Here is a 14,529-nt window from a genome sequence, read left to right on the forward strand (position 1 = left end):
TCTAGCACACTATATGGAGCGAAATAAAAGGTCAACAAATACAATTTTTTGTTTGAACAAATGAAGTGACTCCAAAAGTTTACTGTGTTCATGTATGCACATACCCAAGCAAACAAAATTTAGCATTAGGAAATGATATACATTTTGGGGTTTCTACAACCCTGAGTTAGAAATCAGAGACTTAACATAGAAATCTCTAGTTGTGACCAAAATCTGGTATCTGTCCCATAATGATATACTTTATTTAGTTTCCACACAGGCAGTACATCTGTAATAATTGTTAGTAGGGTTATTCGTGACCTCTGGCCATTTGACTAGTTTCTGTTGAAAATCTTATCATCTGTTTGTTTGTCTTAGTTTATGAATCAGTTTTGTTTTATGCTCCTTCTTTTTGCTTTTTTATGATGATTTCAGCACTCACCACTGATATGCTTATTAACTGGGCAAAACCACTCTCGTGAAGCATTTCGATGACACAGCACTCTGTTTTTGATGGTAGCTCAAGGCAGCTGTCACTGCACTTTCACTAGGAATTGTGCAATGCCCACAAGGAAAAGAGAAGAGCTATTAAAATAGCTAATAGCCCTGATTGAATGTCTTCTATTTCTTGGCCACATTCTGGAGCTATCCAGGAATGGATGTTCTCATGATTCTTTCCAAACCATTCTCTACTGAAGCAAGGCATCTGGTCCTCTCTAAGCAGTGTCATGGAACTGAGTTTTCGGTGTTTGGCACGCTGCCCTCCAGAGGCGAGAAATGATCTTACCCCATAGGGAGAGAGAAGAGTACGCAATGTATCCTCTAGGTCCTAAGATCCTGACCACTGTTTGGAACGCAGTTTTCCATAAGGAAATTTCTCCCTCCTCCTTCCTTTGTCCCGATCCCTAAGTACTGCAGTGCTTAATACTCAATTCTGTATTCATCATTCTCCATCTTCATACGTTTGTAGAGTTACTGGAAGTTAGAGGGCTTACAGTGCAGTTTCTCACTGTACCCATCCATAGTCCTCATCCTGCCCAAATTCCCACACGTAGCTGATTGCAGGGCTGGGGCTTGAATCCCTGTCTCCAGACCAGCACTTGCTCTTACCCCTCAGCTCCACCCCAGCCAGTTACTTCATCTTTTCTCATCATGTCAGTGATGCACTCGAAATGATACCAGTCATTCAGAGATTCTTTTTTTCCTTCTTCTTCTGTTGTCTTTCTTTTTATTATTTTTATTTTTCATTGTGGTAAAATGACATAACATAGAATTCACCATCTTAGCCATTTTTAAGTACACAGTTCTGTGGTATTAAGTACGTTCCTCTTGCTGTGTAACCATCACCACTGTCCATCTCCAGAACTTTTTTATCCTGCAAAACTGAAACTGTGTACCCATTAAAGAGTAACCTCTCCTCCCTGTTCCCACTGAGGTGGTATCTCACTGTGGTTTTGATTTGCATTTCCCTCATGATTAGTGATGTTGAGCACCTTTTCATGTGCTTATTGGCCATTTGTATTTCGTCTTTGGAGACACTTCTATTCAGGTGCTTTGCTTATTTTTTAATGCAGTTTTTTCATGGTGTTGTTGAGGGCTGTTTTGTTTAGTTTTGTGTTTTCTACATTTCTGTAACGCCTCTCTCTTTCTGAGAGATGTCATGCTAAAAAAATACCATTTCAAGATATACCATAGGTGTAATTTACACAGAGTTGCCAATGGGGCATACTTTTTTGGGTCCAATATATATCACAAGCCTAGTCATTGAGCATTTTGAACATTTATTTCTCTTTGGTCTTAAAACCTTAAGGACTGTGATAGATATAGAGGCCTATCTTATTTACAAGTATTATTTGAGTGTCTGCCCAAGACGGCAGATCACAGATTTCACATACAGTGAGAAAAAGGAAAAGATATTGCCAGATGGAGAAAATAATACATGGTTAAAGAATTCCTGCTGGCATTCTTTGAGTACCAGATATTGCTGAGGTTAGATATTCTAACTATCTTAGGTCTATTATTTTGAAGTCAGGTGTTGCCTTTATTTCAAGCACAGATGTTGCAAAATTTAACTATTTTTAGCCATATTTAAGTAATGTTACCATAGCATTCATTAGGAAAGGCAAATATGAAATGTAAGATAGGATATGTTGTTCTTTTCTCCTGCTGGTGGGAATTTCCAGAGAAGCAAAATGGCGATAAGAGGTGAAATGGAAAACTTGGGCAATTTTCTATAATATCACCAAACGTGTTCCGCCTTTGTTTGCAGTTGTTTTTATGGGTATATTATGACTATTCCTCATTGGCCAGTGAGATTCATTTCCCTTTATAGTTTAGTAATTACATTTGTGAAATATATTTTTAACAGCTAATCACCGTCAGGGCACTCTTAAGAGATGTAATTAGAAAGACCAGCAGACATTCTGTCTTAAACGTATTGCTAATTTAGTACTAACTCATTTTTTTTTATTGCAACTTGCTGTTGGTATCATGAATGAAGCTTTAATTATAGAGAATGGACCGCTCTGAAATGGCACTCCCACTTGGTTTAAGTGCCCTCTTTTAATCTGTGGGGTATTCCTTATCAGGGATTATTGTCAAACATTTTTTTAAGTATTCTTCCAGTTACCAGAAGACAGATTAAAAGCAGGGCCAAACAATTAGGGTGAGATGAGTATAACTTTCCCTTCTCCCCTGTAAAGCTTTCTTATTCTCGACTCCAAATCTACACCACAGGGAACATTCCTATTAGCAACACCAAATGAAACCCAGAACAAATGCAAGTCAGTTTATTTTGTCTTTTTTTTTCCCTTTTCTATATTTCAAAAGCAATTCCTACATGTTATAAAAGTTAGAAAATGCAGATAAGCAAAAGAAAATCACCTGCAAACCCACCTCCTGGAGAGGTTTTAGTATCATCTTTGCCATGACGCTGCTATGAAAATTTGTGCAGTTGTCCTGGGTGTGTGTGTGTGTGTGTGTGTGTGTTTCTAATTATTCACTTTCTCTTTATTCTGAGAAGGATTATTTGTTCCTGATACATTGACTTTGGGCTTCATGTTGTGACTTGCTTAAGTCAAGGGATGTGACTGAGTCCCTGTGTCTTACCCCATCTGAGCAAAGTTTGAAATGCCATTTTGTAGTTTGGCTCCTCTGGCCTGACAGCTGCCTGCCAGGAGAGAAACATGCTCGGGTCAGTGCTGCTCCTTCAGCCTTGGTCACAGAAGAAAAGTCTTTGGAAGCAGATCCACAGAGGGGGCTTTGGCTGCCCCATAGCTCCATGTGACTTGAGCAAAAAAAAAATAAGTATCTGTTCTTTTAAGCCACTGAGACTTGGGGGAGGTTGTTTGTTACACAGCCAATCTGACTAATATTTTACCTAGCCCCCTAAGACTCAGTTTCCACAGCTACAAAATTACAATAACAATAACAGTATCTACATAGAAAGACTACTAAGGGGACTAAGGAACATTGATAGTCCCCACTGCTTAATAAGAAAAATTCATTTTCTTTTATTCTTTAAGCCTTTCTTCTGTGCATATATATATATATATATATATATATATATTTACAAAAACAAGATTATACAGTGCATTCAATTTGTAGTCCTTTTTAAAAGTGTTAATGTAATAAATATCTATGTAATAAGGTAATTAAATATTCTAATACACTTTTTAATGGGTGCACAGTGTTCCATAGTGTAGATGTACTAAAGTTTATTTAACAAATCCATTATTTTGAGCATTTAGATTATTTCCAAATTTTACCACAGTAGACAATATTATAATGACTATTTCTATAATTAAATATCAGCCAATTTATGATTATATCTTTAGGGGAAAAAATCACTGTCAAAGGGTCTCTGTGTCTTAAGGATTTTAACACATATTATAAAATTGTTCATAGTTTACAAACTTATGCAATTAGTAAAGCAAAACTTTACCAGAAGATAGTTATATATCCCCATGAGTATAATGCTTATAATATTTAAGTTTTCCTGTAGTAAAATCCCATCAAGATTATGTTAAAATGCATGAACTCTTATATTGCAGTATTTTTTCCTGCTTCCACTAAATTAGCCAAAAGAGACATATTCTGACTTGTTCTCTAAGCATCTAATATTTATGTTGTTACAAGGAAGAATGTGCTGTCTGAGCAGGATATTGTCATTGCTCTTAAATGGGGTGCTGTTGAATTTTTGTCTTTGATACTATTGTGTGAAAATAGCAGCAAAGCACATTTTGCCATAGGACTCGTCTATATGACAATCAAATTCTTCTATATTGTCTTCTTATAATAAAATAGGACTCTTGTTACTTTATTTTTCAAGAAACACTGAGTGTTAATTAAAAAATAACTTTAATGACATTTTGGAATGACTGTGATAAATATCCTAGTCTTAAAAATAAATCAAGGAAACAGCTTCTAGGCTATGTTTCCAATTGTGCTACTAATTTTGTTTCCTGTTCTAGTAAATATTTTCAGCCCACGGGGTCATGTGGTTTACCTTGTCAACTGGGTGTGTGTGTGTGTGTGTGTATATATATATATATATATATATATATATATATATATATATATATACACATATGTGTATATATGCATATATATATGTACATATATATAGAGAGAGAGAGTGAGTCGGGTGGGTGGGCTTATGCACTTTACAGTGATGTTTGCTGCCCATTTCAAGTCTTGAACTTGATATACACAAAACTCCATGAGAAACATCTCTGTTCTAGGGAGACAAATTAGAATTGAACTGCAATTAGTCCAGTGCCATGAACAATGAACTTCCGTGGCATTTAATGAAGTATTAACTGATGGCCATATGAGCAAACCACTCCTAAAAGTGTTGCTTTTTATATTTGAAAGTTCCTTTGTTATTTATTTGTTTTAATGGGCTTCTCTTTACACCTTTCTAAATTATTTCAGCATTTTTCTTGCCAATGCTTAATTAGGCTGACTCTAAAACAGCAGTTAATATGGACCAGATGGAAACATTTGGCTGGCTCTATTTCCCACAGTTCTTTGGTTTAGGAGAGCCCTGGGATCAACGTTAGCCTCACCACTGATACTGGGCTAAGAAGATCCTTGATGAATTGAGTATGTTGATTTTGATCTTAATTATCTTTGGTTGTATAGACTCTACATTTAATGCCGATAGAAGGAGAGAATATTGTACTGCATTTTTAAATTACATATTATAAGAATATTGAAGAAGTTAATCAAGGAGTATTAGTTGTGATCTAGCCCAATATTCACCTTGGTGGCCAACTCTAGAATTAGCATGATTCCACAGAGAGCAACTCTGAAACTGACATTGAAGCGCTTGTGAAAAATTGCTTCAATACAGTTAAGTTAGAAAAAAGAATATAAATAATTTACACCTGTCTTTAAGCGATAATCATTCCAAAGTATGATTATTAGTTTACTTGTATGATTTAGATAAAAGTCAATATAGTCAATACAGTTGACCTAGGAAAGTCATATTTGTCTAATAGTTTGGTTTTGTTGCGGGGGAGGGGCAGAGGGAGAGGAGCAGAGAGAATCTTCAGCAGGCTTCACACCCAGTATGGAGCCCAATGCTGCACTCGATCTCACAACCCTGAGATTGCGACCTGAGCCAAAATTAAGAGTTGGACGCTTGGGGCGCCTGGGTGGCTCAGTCGTTGAGCGTCTGTCTTTGGCTCAGGGCATGATCCCAGTGTCCGGGGATTGAACCCTGCATGGGGCTCCCTGCTGAGAGCCTGCTTCCTCCTCTCCCACTCCTACTTGTGTTCCCTCTCTCACTTGCTGTCTCTCTCTCTGTCAAATAAATAAATAAAATCTTTAAAAAAAAAAAGAGTTGGATGCTTAACTGACTGAGCCATCCAGGTGTCCCATCTAATGATTTTAAAATGAGTAGTCATAAATCTCTTAATGCCTTTTAGATTTGGTCCTTGTTGAAGGTTTTGGTAGTTATAATGGATTACTAATGAAAACTAAGAATCCTTATTAGCCCATAACCCTTCAACAAGCAATATTCATGAAGAGACTCTAAAGGGAAATATATTGTCATTATTTGTAATTAATTATTAAAAATGTATGAAAAATTAGAATTCTATAAAAATATAAAGTCAAATATCTATTAACCAAGAGGAAGAATGAAATCTGCTTAACATATTTAACAATCTTCAAATTGTCCATTTAAGAGACAATAAATGTTTACCAAACTTCTATATGTTTTCCAAAGCAAAATTTCACATACTTTTTTAAGCACAGACAATTCTTTTTTAAAAAGAAAAATCATTGACAACTTATTTTCAAACTGTCATTACCTAATACTGATTTTAAATATATGTATTTCTAGAATCAGTGTGAAATATGAAAAGAGCATGGTTTTGAAGAACTGTTTCCAGATTTTGTCTCTGCCCCTCATTGACTGTGAGAACTTGGTAAAGTCACTTAACATCTGCAAACTTTTATTTCCTTATGCATAAAGTGGGGATAATGTTTATTTGCATTTGATGTGAGGATAATGTAATAAATATAATTACCTGGCTCTTAGTATGCACTCAGTTCATTTTAGTTTCTTTCCTTCCTTTCCCATCAGTTCTTTCTTTTTAAAAAAGTCCATTTTAACGTATATTTTAATTTGGCTAAAGACTACTGTATATTCCTGTATATCAATCTGCCATGATAATAATAGGTTTTCTTGATAAACATTAGGTTCCATCTGTATCTTTCCAAAGAATACAAAACTTTCCTGAGCCTAAAGCCTTAAGCTCAAAGGCTCACTACAGCAGAGAACAGAGAGGCTAAGGGAAGAGCTCTATTACCTGTCCCCTTCCTGCCAGCGGTTAGTTCAGCTGCTGGGAAGTCCTGCGCATCAGCTGCCTTGCCCAGTAGCAACAGCAGAGCAGTGAACTTATGTTAGTCAACTTACATTAGAAGCAATTGCCAGTCAAGTTTCCTTTAGAAAGAGTCACAGGTCCTGTTCGAGTAAACTCTTGGTCAACTCAGTTACTCCAGTTCACCTCAATGGCATGACGAGAATTCTAGCACTTACTTCCCCAGTGTTTCCTTTAGCTCCTATCACTGAATGCAAACCACCGGAGGGAGGCAGGGCAAGTACAAAGAGAAGAGCTGTCATAGAAATTCAGTCAGAGATTGGGACAATATGAATAAGGATTACTTATGGACGGCGATTATCTAGATGCCTCCCAGACACATTGTGAATTCGCTGAACTTGGCTGCATGCTTCTCAATTATTATCCCATCTACAAGCCCAAAGCAAATCACATGCGTTACGATTACTTCTTTGGTATTCCTAATTAAATGTACGATTGGCTAAGTCTTATTTTACAGACCGAAACTTCTTTATATATATAATTTTTAAAAAAGTGAATTGACAAAGTGAGTCATATGCAAGATTTCTTTTAGTAAAGAAAGTACCAGGGCTCCTAAGTGGCTTAGTCAGTTAAGCGTCTGCGTTCGGCTCATGTAATGATCACGGGGTCCTGGGATCGAGCCCTTGCTTAGCAAGGAGTCTGCCTCTCTCTCTCTCTCTGTCTCTCTCTCTCCCTCTGCTCCTCCCCACTCTCTCTCTTTGTCTCTCAAATCAATAAATAAAATATTTTTAAAAAAAGTAAAGAAATACCAAGCTTCCTTTAATAAAGAAGGTTGCAAAATGTTGGCTTCACCTGAAATATTAAATTGCCACACTGAAATTGACTTTGACACCATCATTTTAGACAAGTTCCTTAGATCACTGTCTTGAATATTAGCTGTTAGGGTCATGGTGGGAGACAACTGCTATGATGAAAACTATTTGCATCATCATGGCTGACACTGAGGATTCCAGCTTTGGCTGGCCATCCCTGATGTCATTAGTCTCACTTAATCTCTGTTTTTCAAGGGAGTCCAACTAATTTTACAGAAACTTTTGAACTGCTTACATAGCCATGCAGAAAGGATAATTTCCAAGGCACTCAAATTTCAGGGAAATGGACCCTTAAATAATTAAATAGGAAGAAAAGGAAAGCTTTGTAATGATTAAATTATATTTGATAGCACCTTTCTCTATTAGTAAATATATGCTACTAGAATTGGAAAAACAGGAACAGACTTGTCCCTTGTAAGGTTCTCAGTGAAATATCTTTGTGTAGAATCCCAGAAATGGTGAAGGGATTGGGAAGTATGTTTAAATAAAGGGGGTACATAAGAGTAGCCCCTACTCAGGCATTCTCTGTAGTACATAATGGCTCATAAGAGCAAAAAGTGCATCTGACTCAGTAAATATTTGATGAGTGAATTTATAAATACAATGAGAGCTCTCAGCCTCATTCCACTCCACCTTCATTTCTGCAAACACAGGCATACAGAGATACATGCACAATGAACACCAGGGTTATGGGAGAGAAGAGGGAAGTGGAGAACTCCAAGGCTGGCTTACAGCTGATGAGCACCAGCCCAGTAAAGCCTGTGGTTAATAGCCAGCAATTGTTCTGACTGGTGGATGTGGAAGTAGGCAGCCACTGTTAAGCATTTTGAATAACACCACAGGATATTCCTTTATTTAATCCACTTTGTTCAGGCCTAAGCATCTTCTACCCTAAGATATCCTTGAAATCAGAACCAAATGGAATTCCTGAAGGTGATTAAGAGGAACCAAACTGGGCAAAAGGATGAACTGTGGTTGTGGTTTATGTCTATCCCAATTAGACTAGACCTTACAGGCTCTGCTAGCGGTAGGCTGAAGCCCGCTAGAAAAACCCTTTGAGGTGAGGCATCGTAGGAGTTGATGGTGTACACTCGTTTGGGAATATAATAGGGGTTTAACTAGAGCTCTCCCACCAACCTTCTAACCAATTTGTGGGAAATCATTTCAGTAGGTTTTCGTCACTCACCTGTATAGTGAGAGGCTTTGGAAAATTTGAATTCTAGAGTCTCTTCCAATTCCATCATCCGGTGAAATCAGGCATATCTTTTTCTGAAAGAAGAAGTTTGTCAAAGGTGTATAAGGATAGAATAATGTGTATATAAGGACTAAATCATAAACCCACAATTTTGAGTTCCTGTTGGTATTTATAGAATGGTTTGATGTGCATCTGATAGTGAATTCTACATAAATATTTGAAAGTTTGACTTAAAAGTTTATAATTTGAATCAACCAATATAGCACCTCACAGGAAGTCTCCTGGGTAAGAGAGAAGGACACTTTTCACATTATCAGTATTTGTGAAAGTGGACTTTCAAAACAAAGCACCAACATATTTTTTTTATTGGCTGTATTCCCTATGCTGTAATAGCACCAACATATTTAACTCAGTCATCTATTCATCAGAGTTGCAGTAATCTAGATAAGTTGTGGCAAAATCCTGTCATTTCTATTACAGTATAATAAAGAAATGCTAATAAATCTGCAACATTTGCCTGTAACTACAGTCTTTTCTGCTAATAAGGAGAGAGCAACAGACCCTTCATTCACTGAAATCAGTGGAAGTTAACTGTTAGCTAAACTTCCCTATCCATTCCTTGAGTGTTATTGCATGTTATTATTGGTAAAGTAATGGATAACAAGAGCTAACTTAAATGAATTTAGTTAAAGGATCCATTGTTGCAGGACTTCTCAGAACCTTTAGTATCCTAACATAAACATAACTTTTTTTCCAGAAAAGACCACATAGTATTCCACATTTCTCAAACCTTGTCCTGGTGAACTACTCTTTCCTTTTTCATTATTAAATGAGTGATCATATGATTATATTTTGGAGAACACAATGTGGAAAATGCTGTCTTTGTTTATTTTCTATTGGAGGATCAGAAAGACCCAATATTTATCTAATTGCTATGCTTTCTCTTACTCCAAAAGGTGTTTTTTTATATTTTATTGCAGTTCAACTTAGAGCCAATGTTGGAGTGAAAAGAACCCTTAGTTATGTCTAATTAATAGATAATGAAATTGATGTCCAGAAAGGTGCAGTAACATGCTTAAGAATCACATAAGTTTGAGGTTGTTTTAGGATTAGAATATGGATTCCGTATTCCTTAGCCCAAGATTTTTTTTTTCCATTGCACTGCACTGACTCCTCTGCCCATACTCACCATAGCGGATCTCAACAGAAACCATGAGCTTACAAAGTTATGAGCTTATACAGAAGCAGCAAACATGTTAATTACAGTCAGGTGCCTTTGGGGGCGCCTGTGTGGCTCATTCGGTTAAACGGCTGCCTTCAGCTCAGATCTTGATCCCAGGGTCCTGGGATCAAGCCCTGCATTGGGCTCCCTGCTCAGCAGAGAGTCTGCTTTTTCCTCTGTCTGCGACACCCCCTTGCTTGTGCTCACTCTCTCTCTAACAAATAAATTTAAAAAATCTTAATTAAAAAAAAAAAAAACAATCAGGTGCATTTTAGGTTCTCCATGTGAACGACCCTGCTGACAACTCAAATTCCATTTGTCCAAAGCTGAGTTTATTCCTTTCATGTCAGATGGCAGTATATATGTAATGACTAAGAACATGAACTTCAAAATCAGCCCAATTAGAGTTTCTTCAGTATATTCAGTGATTCCTACATCCTCATCTTTGCTCATCCTGACCCTTTAGACTAGACTGTTTTTCTCCCAACCTCTCACATATGGAAGTTAAACTTTATCTTGAGATGGTATTAAAACACACATAATATGTGCATGATGTGTTTTTAATTAAATTGATTTGAACCAAACAGTTTCTATCTCTCCTTTCTCTATCATGGCTGCTATTGGAGATCCAGTACTAGAAAGTATGGATGAGGTCACAATGCCTTTTCCTCAAATTAGTGTTAATTAACGAAATCCTATCTAATTATTCATTAATAGTATCCATTTGAGTAATGTCACACTTTTGAACTGCACATGATCCTGAACCCCTTCTCCAAGATTTCCGACTGATTAATGTTGCCTAGCCAACTGCTTAGAGGCCATCTATCTTCTTCATTCGATAAATGTTTATTGAACACTTACTATGTCAGGTTCTTCACAAGAGTCAAAGAAAAAGGCGTTTTTTCCCAATATGCCATCCTTCTTATTCCGCTGCCCTTCTCATCGAGATTCTTTTACATGATGTGCCAACCTGTTTACCAAAAACAGCTCCCTAGTGCAGAGATATCAGTTTTCACTAACTAAACTTGGAGTTTGGAGTCAGATGAGCATTTTAAACTCACGATGGGGAGCAAAATGTGATTCTGCTTTGCTCAATATGTCAACATAAATTGGGTTTATGACAACATTATATTGTGGCAAGTGAGTTTCTATAGTAATGAAGAACAATTTTCTCATAGATTGTGTAATCAAGGAGTTATCCAAACAGAAGGCATTGTTAAGGCAACAAACCGGCAGACCCTGTGGTTTCACAAAATGTATTTACCTGTTCACTTGGACTGTATCTACAGAAGCTTACTAGATAGATCTGTCTTCAAAACAAATGTCAAATTTCAAATTTGAAACACATTCTAGGCCTTGGGTGACAAAAGGCTATAGCTATTCTGAGATAAGCAGTGCCTGTCTCTTCTTTTTCCTGATCTTTGCCCATACCCTCATCCCACTCCTGTTCTCATAGCCAGGGTATTAGGGGAGAGGTTCTTAACGAATAATGCTCCAAAGGAGCAGTTGCCTCTGAGATGCCTTTTATAGCTTTGGGCTTTGTACCAAGGCTGGGGAATATTAAGACCTCAGAAATTCCACTTTTGCTCCATGGAGAAGAAAAAAAGAAATTTTTAAGTAAAAGGGCAGCTCTTTCTCATGACTTGCAAACTTAATAGACTATGGTGGGTTAGAAATTGCCATTGAGCCAAAAGGGCATTTTCCAAAGTATATTCTGTAGATGGGTTAATAACTGTGATTGAAAAAAAAATTTCATAGTCAAACAGGTTTGGAGAATGAAAACTTAAAGAAAACTAGTGGTTTTGGTACAGGAAAATTAGGTACTTCAAAGTGCTAATGTCTATGGTAGATCTCTAAGAAGAATATAGGAAATGCTTAATTTCCTAAACATTTTTGGCCATGGAAACTTTATTTCATGCTGCTTCTCATGGGATTTCTGCTATTCTATGGAATACACTTTTGGAAATGCTGATCTATGAGAATAGACACATTATTTTCAGACATTGACATTTCATATTCTTTCCACAAAAGAATAAATAAATAAAAATAATGTAACTTTACATGTCAAGGAAATTTGTTCTCCTTAAATGAAGATTATTCTATTCAATCATCATCATTGAATTAGTGAGTTAGACTGTGTGTATTAATAGAAGTGGTTTCCACTGACCAGCTCATCCCTGCAACAAAGGAATACAATTTTCTAGAGAGGAGATTAGTGATGAGTGCTCATTTGTGGATTCAAAGCAGTGCAGATTCTGTTGTCTCACCCAGTGATTGAACCACTGTCCAAGGTTATTTCATTAACATGTTCTAAATCAGACTGCACAATCAAGTTTTTAAACTCCACATTCATCTGGCTTATATATGGGGCTCCCATAAGAGCTTTGTTTTTTTTAAAAAAAAGTGGCTAAAAGACATCTTGGAAACCACTGCCCTAAGTAACTAGACTGCTGGACAGATCCAGTGGGATCAATATGCTTCACATTTGGAAGTGTGTTCTTCTCCTAGTCAAGGAGGACTGGCCAAGGAGTCTTTCTATAGACAAGAAAGTGGCGTAGAGGTGAAGCTTCTTGCCCAAAATAAAAGAAATAATAAAAGCAAAAGCAGAAATTAGAATCTCTTGGCTCTACAATTAGGGCTTTTTGGGAAAAGAATAATGCTTACTGCCTTACCAAATTCTGACCCTACATCATCACTTAAACTAAGCAACCAACATTTACTGAGCACTTACTGTGTTCCAGATTTCTTCTTAGGTTCTTGGGTGACAAAACTGAATAAAGTCCTTCCTGTAGAGAAGGAATAGGGAAAACATCAGGAAGTAAACAAATAAATAGTCTAATGGTAAAGTTAAGGTTTGTTCTGGTTTTCTCTGAGTCATCTTCTAGGTATTCCAGGTGACTGATCACAGGCTACCTGTCTCACCTGTACCCATTCCAAATTGGACATTTCCAGGTTCCATTTTTATCTCCATTAACTGCCATTTGCCTGACTTTGACCTTTCTTGTTTGACTGCAGGTTTAACTCTCTAAGCCTTAGGTCAAAACTGTTCTCCTCGGGGTCACTGAATTCTGAACCCTGCCTATTGGAAATTCCATGTTAGCCTTTCCCTAGATCCTGTCCTGCAGTCTGTCCATTCTTTAATCATCCATTCAACCAAGCTATAGGTTCTGTTAGTTCATTTTGGGTTCTCCATGTCTGTTGTTCTTTTTAACTTTCTTCATTCTTTTTTTTTTTTCTCTCTCTCTCCTTGGAAGAATCTTAGTGAAGCTGAATTACTTCATTCTGCATACTGATTCTTCTCTTCTTTGCCATGTTTTTCTCCCTTAAATTCATAAAGCCCTGTCTTTCTTCAGAGGTCTACTTACATGTTCTTTCTCTCCTCTTCAGATTCCCACAAAATACTTCTCTTAAAGAGTGGCATATCTGCAAAGTACTGTTTAACCCTGGAGAGTTATACCTGAACTTTTCTGACTAGAGGCAGGTTCGGTGCAGCCCAGATCTGCCATAAAGTTGCACATGAGAAATTTGTTATAGTTCAAAATAATGCAAGAGTATTTAAAAATATAGGCCTCTCCACCTAATAGGAAACAGGAAAGAACTTTGTTTCTTCACTAAACGCCTCTGTCATTTCCAAATGTTCATTCTCAGATCCATTTTCATTCACCTTAGTTGTTCGTGGTACAATCGTAAAAGCAGTGTGTGGGGCTTTGAAACCATGGGGCTTCCCTTTCCTATAGCAAAATGACTGTGCAGCCTCACTCACCTTCAGGGGGACAATTCTCCCACAGCCTCTAATGCTCCTCATGGTAGTGATACTGTTAAGCCAAAACCTAGCAACTTATACTTTATAAAATATCAAATGACATCAAATATATGACATAGATAGAACAAGGCAATTAACTACCTAATCACCCCGTATGCACCTGCATAGAGAAGCTGACTTCTCGTTGTGTTTAGCCCTCACATTTGGAATTAACGAGTAGGACTTTCATCTGAAGAAGAGATCTGTCTTTTAATTCTGGTGCCTGTAACATTCCACACATCCTGCTTCTCTCAGAGGCTAAATCACCGGACCACCATAAGCAGCAGACCTTTAGAAGTTCAATGTATGTCTGTAATTTCCTTCTAAAAAAGCAGGATCAAGTTAAGGAAAGCTGTGTTAATTTCATGAGTGCACATAATACATTTCAAAAGTCCTACCTTTCACCCCAGAAATAAGACTCATCCATACTCAGGTAGTAATATTTTCCATTAAGGGAGAAGACAAATTAAAAGCTCCCTCTCTTTCCCCTACTTCCCTTCCTGAATTCCTTCACTATCCATCCTTGTACCCATGCTAGCAAGCTGGGAGAAAACTTTGATTTCTCCTTCTTCATTTTCTCTTCCCACAGTATTGATATATAAATGGAACACAAATTACTCTTTTGG

General features: G+C 37.1%; 1 protein-coding gene across 2 annotated transcripts in view; it reads right to left on the reverse strand.

Moving 5' to 3' along the window:
* Window positions 1–12,832: 12,832 nt before the first annotated feature.
* The window catches only part of VPS50 (VPS50 subunit of EARP/GARPII complex), a 239,281-nt gene continuing 237,584 nt past the window's right edge, over window positions 12,833–14,529 (reverse strand). For both annotated transcript variants that reach the window (XR_006778775.2, XM_087861076.1), the window contains one exon: window positions 12,833–12,887. The gene's annotated coding sequence lies outside the window, so the exon portion shown is untranslated. The remainder of the gene's footprint in view (window positions 12,888–14,529) is intronic.

This window comes from Ursus americanus, chromosome 3 (genome assembly GCF_024610735.1).
Source record: "Ursus americanus isolate L20-20 chromosome 3, mUrsAme1.1.p, whole genome shotgun sequence".
NCBI classification, from domain to species: domain Eukaryota; kingdom Metazoa; phylum Chordata; class Mammalia; order Carnivora; family Ursidae; genus Ursus; species Ursus americanus.